Source organism: Crocodylus porosus, unplaced genomic scaffold, assembly GCF_001723895.1.
Source record: "Crocodylus porosus isolate Cpor-Errol unplaced genomic scaffold, CroPor_comp1, whole genome shotgun sequence".
Classification (NCBI taxonomy): Eukaryota; Metazoa; Chordata; order Crocodylia; family Crocodylidae; genus Crocodylus; species Crocodylus porosus.
In genome coordinates, this window is record NW_017728906.1 from 114,212,133 (window position 1) to 114,220,109 (window position 7,977).

Here is a 7,977-nt window from a genome sequence, read left to right on the forward strand (position 1 = left end):
GGGGTCTTCAAGCGAAGGCTAGATGTGTATCTAGCTGGGGTAATGTAGGCCCAGCACTCTTTCCTGCTTATGCAGGGGGTCAGACTCGATGATCTATTGAGGTCCCTTCCAACCCTAGCATCTATGAATCTATGAATCTATGAATCTATAGTGCAGCTCTCACAGACTTATAGGGTTTAGGACACAAATATCATGGTAGCAATTTTCTGAAATAACTTTTCGATTTGTAGGTATATTAAACCACAAGCTGCTGATATATTTTGATTTCTAATTTTCAATATTATCTTAAAAGTAATAATGGTGTGATAAATTAAATAATGATGTTGGTAGTAACAGTATGATGCCAATAATTGGAAATGCATCCTTTAGAGAAACTCTGATAGTCAAAATATTTATGTAGTTTACATGTAAAACTTCAAATATCTCTGGTTTTCTAGATCACACAATTTTCAATCTTTATCACATATAGGTATGTGTTTTGCTTGAAAATTGGAAATTGGAATGTACTTCAATGGTAACTATGGAAAAATCACACCTTAGTAACTTATATATTTTTCCATGATTTAAATGAAACAACACTAGTATATACATAGATATATAGTGGTGTTTCATTTTAATCACAGAAAAAAATGTGGATTTGGGGTTTTAAAAACCAAATATTGGAGATTTTTTTAAAATCAGAGAAAATGATCATAGGCACTAGTAAGATTTGATCCTAACTATGTAATCCCTACAGAAAGAGCATCATCTAGCAAGACAGCAGGTAGGCTGAGACATGTTTATAGTATCAAAAGTTGCATAATTCAATGGAATCCTTCAAGGTATTCATTTTAAGTCTTAATTATATCACATACATTGTTTCTCTTGTTATAATACACCAAGGAAATTATGGAGAAACTGAGGTGGTTCTGCTCTAGAACACCAAACATGGCTGACAATAATAGCCAGTATTAGATATCTTTATACCTCAAGCACTTAATCTACAATGGAAGGTATTCAAACGGTAGATAAAGCATATCTCTATTTTCTACAGAACTGCTTGCAAAGATGTTATAAGGTAAACTAGTATGCAATATTCAGTTTCCTATATTTTGTCATTCCTTTTTTTCAAGGGATCAAGACCTTTCAGGCTATTCTGTCTGAATTATTACTTACAGTTATTACTAATATAATTTTCTTAAGCTTTTTACCATACAGTGAGAACTCTACAAATAAAATGTGGCTAAATGGAACCAATTACATTTATAACTGGGTGACATTTTAATAGAATGTCTATTATCCTCAACAAGCTATTAAAAAGATGCAAAATGCTTATCATATTTCAACATTATTACAGATATGATCACACTATAATTGAGGTCAATGCCTGAACTCCCAATGATTTCAATGGGAGGAGCAAGATTATGCATCTGATTAAATAAACCACTACTTACACAAGCTTATGCATTTCTGATTTAGAACTACTCTGTCTCTTGCCTGACTTTAGATGAACATGGCTAACTACCTCTCTCAGCAGAGATAAGTACATAGTGGTTGCATCTACACATGCACTTAGCATGTAGCAATAAACCCTGGTGCAGTGATTAGCTGAGGAACTGGAGCTTGTTGCTCGAATTTATTGCTCCCAGGCAAGTATTTACATGTGCCCCCAGGACCTCAGCACATTGAGCCAGGGCAGACTAGCCCCAGCTGGCAGGGAGACCTGGGGCTCTTCTGCCCCAGCTCCATGTGCTGCAGAGGGGCTGGCTAAGGCATGAGGTGCTACAGTGTGGGGCCAGTCACCATCTACACTTGCGTTTCAGTGCACATAACTACTCCACTGTAGGATAGTATTTGTCCTCGACAGTACTGTCCTATAGTGAAGTTAATTAATTTACTGGCGCACATGTGGATGGTGAGACTTTTCTGCAGAGCTAATTAGTCAGTTCCTCACGAAAGTGCATTTGTAGATGCAACCAGTAGAGGCTGAAATCTAGAAGAATCATATAATGCCTCCAGAGTTGTAAATCTTAAGAAACCTGAGGACCGAGAGTTCTTCATAAGATATATTCAATTTGAGAAGTGCCAATAATATATATAGTTATGATTTTAAAATTCATTTTATTTATTTTAAACAATGATACCTGGAAGACATGAATATTTTTAAAGAAGATTTACATTGAATACTTATTTTGGAATAAGATTATTAAAGTTGCTGGAAGCCATTTCTTATTGTGAACAGGGGTATGATTTTAATTAATTACATTAATTCCATTTTCCAGTAGATGTTTTTGTATAATGGAGCTAAGTCTGAGATTCACAGTGATCATGACAAGGATTTCTCTGCAACAACATTGAGATTATGTAATTTCAATCTACCAAAAATTAGAATGAATCGACATCTATTTCACCACCATCAGTACAAACAAGTAAATTAGCCTACTGCCTTCATATTTTATGTTAGTTTCTCAGTAACAAGAAAATATCTGAGCAGTTACACTAGTCCATGTTCTCATAATAAAAACAATAGGACAATAAAAACAATATTAATAAATTCCAAAAATCCTGTTCTCAGACATTTAATGCTATAATTCTAGAGAGAGGTACAGTTCATAAATCCTTCCAACTGAGTATTTTATTTACTTTGCTCTGTGATAGACCATATCTAACAGTGTGGGGAGAAACACATTAAGTTAATTTAGTCTGATAATATTTGATTACTTTATTGACCTTACACTTACTATACATGAGACAATTCTTTTTTTTTTATAATAACTCTACTAGCAAATCCAGTACCATCCTTTGTCAGCAAGCTGAGGTGAATAGAAAATCTATTTTCTTCAGAGTAAATATTAAGGTTGACTAATATTTCAAAGTTGGCTATAAGATGTAGCCACATTAAGTCTACTCAATTTTATGGAAAATTCCTAATTAACCTAAAAATATGAACCAATGTTTGTATAGCCAACCCAAAGGCCTGTTATTTTATTTTACTTGCTCTTGTCAAAATAACTAACTTTTTTTTAAAAAACATTTATTAAAACTCCATTCTCTACCTACTTTATGCTTATTTCCTATCCTATAACAGTAAATGATCTACCACTCCTCAGTAGTCTTCATATTAAGTTCCTCTTTATGGACTAAGATCCATTCTAATTGTCATGAAACTCAGTAGGAAATACTTTTATTGACTTCAATAAATTTTGACTAATTATTAATTTATAATAAAATCCTAGTTTCAAACCATATAAGAATGTTGCTATATAGTTTTAAACTTTACAATGGTAGTGTAATGGCATCTCTATGTGTAAAGCATTTATCTTGGTAATGGAATTGTTTATTATGATTTCCTCATACCATAATCTATGACTTCTATGTATTACCAAATTAACACTGTAATAGTAGGCAAAATCAACTGTCTTTGACATTTCAGAAATGATTTTTGATCAGTAATGTCTTGTATTAAACCAAATATAGACCAACTAATTGGGAGAGATGTTGGAAAAGCTTTCAGGCATGAACAGTTCTTCCTCTGGTCTGGTAAAGTAGCAGATACAGGGTAAGGTAACTAATATATAAAATAATTACTTTTGTTCAACTCCAGAACGGCACCCAGCAATGTAAATGAGGATTGTCAGTCACAGGTAAATTGCAATCTGCTATAAAACTTTATCCTAAGTGCAGCTACATGTGCTATTAATGTGTAGCAATATTGCTCCTAGGCATGCCATTTGAATGTGCACATGCAATCTAGCATGTTGAGCCAGGTCAGAACAGCCCCAGCTGGCAGGGGACCCAGGGGTTCTGCCTGGATGAGCATACTGCAGAAGGGCTGGCTGGGGAATGAGGGTACTCCAGTGTGGGGCAAGCTAGCTGGGAGCTCCCTCACTGAAACACCCTGGTATCCTAGCCAGCCACATCAGTGTGTACACCAGTGTTGCATAAAAATACATAAAAATAAAAATACTCCACAGCAGGTTAGTACTTACAAGTACTAACCTATAATAGAGTCTATTAGTTTCCTGCAACCTAATAGAGGTGCACATGTAGGCGCCAAGATGTTTACTGAGGGACTAATTAGGCAACTCCACAGTAAAAATTTGTGTAGACTGATTGTGCCCACTGATATGAACTTTCTAGACACCATGAACTGCATCCAGAATGGTGCCCAACAAACAACTTGTAATGAGCTCAGATCAGGGTCAATTGCAGCCAATCCCCTGAAGCTTCAGGAGACAGGCCCAGCCACTCCAGGCTTTAAAAGTTTGCCTCCAACAGCAGTTCACAGTTTGGACAAACATTATATGGCTGCTCCTGACTCCTCTATATACTTGATTTTGCACAGCTGAAACCCTAGCTTTACCTCCTGTTTTACCCTGACGTCTGACTTTGACTCCTGTCTGACACCAATTTGGGATTAGGTGCCCAGTTTACCTCTTGACTCCAAGTTTACTCTGAACCTGGCTTTGACTTCTGGCTCTCCATAAGCCCAGTTCCTGGATTTTTCCTATTTAACCAGGTTTTTAGTAGTATAGCCATATCAACTAGCTATTAATCTGTTTACAGTCATGGCAGTCTACCTGGAACAAAAGATTATTTATTTATTTGTACTTGGCTCCTGTGACAGGAGACTTCCAGTTCCACAATGGCCAAGTGTATATCAAAGAAAATACTATTAGCATATCTATCAGACAGCTAGGAAAAGGAGCTCTGGTATAGCTTATGAACAGGGATCCTGGTTTTCTCTGATTAAAAATATCCCCAATTTTTGGATTTAAAAAAGAAACCCCAAATCCACATATTTCCATGATCAAAATATGGATTTGGGGTTCCTTTTTTTAATCCAAAAATTGGGGATATTTTTAATCAGAGAAAATCAGGCTCTCTGCTTTTGAATCAAATAATAGCTTGATGCATATCAAAGAAAATGCTACTATCATACATATTAGAGAGTTGCCACACTTTATATATAGTTTGGCTTATTATTTTCTTCTAAAGTGTGTGTGTATACACACACACACACACCAGGAAATAGAAAGGAGAGCAGTTTCTTTAAAAAGAAAAAATTCTGTTTGGGAAAAAAATAAATAAATATCCACTCTATGTGAAAGGTAGGACCTAGCTGAGGGGGCTGGAGTGTCACTCAAGAAGTTAGCAAGATTATTAGCTGCCAGAAACACACAGAAGATCCAGAAGCTGCTTCAGATTAGAAAGCATTAGCAAAGTATTTCTCTTTACCTGTTTTTAATTCTGTCTCCAAACCTAACAACTTCACTTTTTTTCCTTTTACGTGTTTTTTTTTAATCTTATGCAATAAACTTGCTCTAAATTTTTAACTCAGAGTTTGTCTGTTGATGAGTGATTTCAGGCAGCTGGCAATATCAGGCATTCTGTTTACATGTGATATAGTAGATCTATTCTCTTTTGCAAACCCAGGCAACCCTAAATGTTTATGGGGTTCTCCAATAAGCTGTAAGGTCCTGCCAAGGTGCTGGTTAGATTGAGTGTGGCAGTGTACCTTTGGGTGCCTGCCACTTTAAGGGTAGAGTCAGGCAGCTGGTGGCAGCCATTTTGGGAAACAGGTATAAAGAGGCTGCAATTTACTGTTGCCAGCCTAGGCAGAAACATCACCTGGCTGAGCTGCAGCAGGAACATCTAGGAGGTAAGGGTAAGAGCTTATGAGGATGGCTTGGAGGCTCTTGGTGCTGTGCATGACTTAACTGCACCCTGCTGAGGATGAGTGGCTTGGTGGGGCTCCTAGTAGTGGGGGAGTCCTCAGGAAATAACAGGCTAATTACCACCCTGGTGAAAGGAAGGTCAGAGCACCTTAAACCCTCACCCCTATAATTCAGTGGGTTCAAGGGCCAGGCATGGCTACAGCCACCTAAGCCCAAGGGGGTGGAAGACCCCAGGAGAGGAGTGGGGCCAGGCATAGCTGTGGCTAACTGAGATTGCAGGGGAAGAAGACCCTAGAGGCTCCTGGTGGGGGGATAATTGTGTGGCCCTGGAGAGAGAGGGCAGTTTTGAAGGCCCAGAATGGGCATGGATGTAGGTGGCCTGGCACAGAGTAGGGTTGAATGGGATTAGGCCTAAAGTATTGTGCATGATGGGGGCTGAGTAAGGCTGAATGGGGAATAGGCCTGAAGGACAATCCCAGGGGTGCATTGAATAGGGCTGAACTGCAAGTAATTCTGAAGGGCAGAACAAGGGCCAGCCCCATGAGTAGTTGACCATGAAGATAAGACCCTAGGGTGGGGCATGGTGTAGAAGCCCTAGAGGAGGAGGAGTAGGAACCCCATGTATGGGGAAGAGGCCAAGGTATGTTCATGGATGCCTGAGGCTGTAAATTGGGCCAGAGGCCAAGTGGGGGGACTCAGTCAGAGAGTTAGGGGTCAGTTCTGACCCTGGTAAGTTCTCTACTTCAAGGAGATCGAGCGTGAGTCAGAAGAAAGATCAAAAGGATGAGCACAATGATTTGATGCTCCAGGGAGGGAGGGAAAGTCCCTGTGAGACCTGGGAGTACCAGTTGTGCTGTGAGGGAACATCATGTGTGTGTCTTCTGTGAGGCTTGGCATGCAGTACAGGCATAGTTGGAGCTGCATGCATAGGCCCAGGAGAACAGAGCTGCCAAAGGGCAGCCTTCTGCCTAATTAACACACCAAATATTGAACAACAAGGCATGGTAGTCAAGAGAGGAGAGTAACAGGTGGGCAGGCCAACCTCTAATTGGCCCTAGGAAGGTCCCCTGTAACACTGAAGTTTCCTAGGTAGTGAAGAATCTCCCATGAGCAAGAGCTGGTCACACCCTTGAGGATGCAGCAGAACGGTGAAGGTGTAGCAGAAAGCCCCCTTTTCCTCTTGCCTGCATTTGCTTTCCCCTCTTTGGATATGTTTTTCCTCTTCTACCTTTTCTTCCTTCCTCTTTCTTTCACTGTAAGATGGGGAATTGTGTTTTAAAGTTTCTATATGTGCATTTTATATTTCCCCTTGTATTTTGGTTTTTTTATCTATTTGTGTGACATGACATTACTCTTGCAGCTTATATTTTGTACTCCTCACCTTTTAACTAAATGTGTTTTAGTTTTAGAAGTAAGTTATACACTGGTCTCCCCGCCGCTGTTGTTTCTGGGCGTATTACTCGTCTTCATTTCACTCTGACTCTAATTACTTGTTTACGATTCTGATACGATCCGACCTGTTAACAAGGTTAACAGAAGGAGAAATCAGACCACCGCTTCCCTGTATCAGGCTTGCCCCTGAAAGAGCGGGTGAATCAGTGAATGAATGCATAACACAGTAGCAGGTTTGAGTAACAAGCGGCAGTTAACACCTATGAAAACCACAGATCAACCAAGAAATCAATAGGAGACAATGTAGCAACTGGGAATTCTGTAAACTTCACTAGAAGTCCCGGTATGAGTTAATCAAAGCTGGGGACCAACTTTTGGGGCTAAATATCTCCAGATCAACCACTCCCAGACCCCTATTCATGACAGCGGTAATTTAATCAAAATTCATCAACGGACTCCCACGTACATGTGGATGACCCCTGGGGCTGACAGATGCCATCCAGTAGCCACCAAGAGGGAAGCCCCATGAGGGTCAACGACCCCTGGATTGGGCAAACCTGAAAACTGGGGAGTCACCAAAGTCTGCAAAGGACAGATAAAAAGCAGTGACCCTCAGTGGTGCCCTCTTGATCTCCAACTTGTCCAGCACCTGACCTTTCCAGTCAGAAGGACCAGCTGGTGACCCCCTTCTGCGGGATAACTCGACATTGGAAGTGTGGCGAAATGCTGGGCTAGCGGCTCCGGCACCGTTTAGGGGAGCCGCGGGCTTTGCGGAGTTGTGCGAGCGCGCGGCTTGTGGGGCGGGATTGAGGTAGCTCTTAGCTGCCCTTGAGGTTCGCCGAGTTGGCACAAGTAGACGACTTAGAGTAAGTAGTTAGTGTCTCTTAATCTATAGGGTGTCCGTTGGTTCACGAGGTTCCAGAGCCAG

At 40.1% G+C, this 7,977-nt stretch overlaps 2 long non-coding RNA genes across 2 annotated transcripts in view; both read right to left on the minus strand.

Annotated features, from left to right (window-relative positions):
- LOC109306415 overlaps positions 1 to 7,463 on the minus strand; it is a 12,159-nt gene extending 4,696 nt beyond the window's left edge. The window contains exons 1-2 of the long non-coding RNA XR_002099984.1: positions 7,212 to 7,463; positions 1,037 to 1,038 (exon numbers count right to left, since the gene is read on the minus strand). This is a non-coding gene — a long non-coding RNA (uncharacterized LOC109306415). The remainder of the gene's footprint in view (positions 1 to 1,036; positions 1,039 to 7,211) is intronic.
- The window catches only part of LOC109306413, a 920,948-nt gene that overhangs the window by 643,609 nt on the left and 269,362 nt on the right, over positions 1 to 7,977 (minus strand). The gene's annotated exons all lie outside the window — the stretch shown is intronic.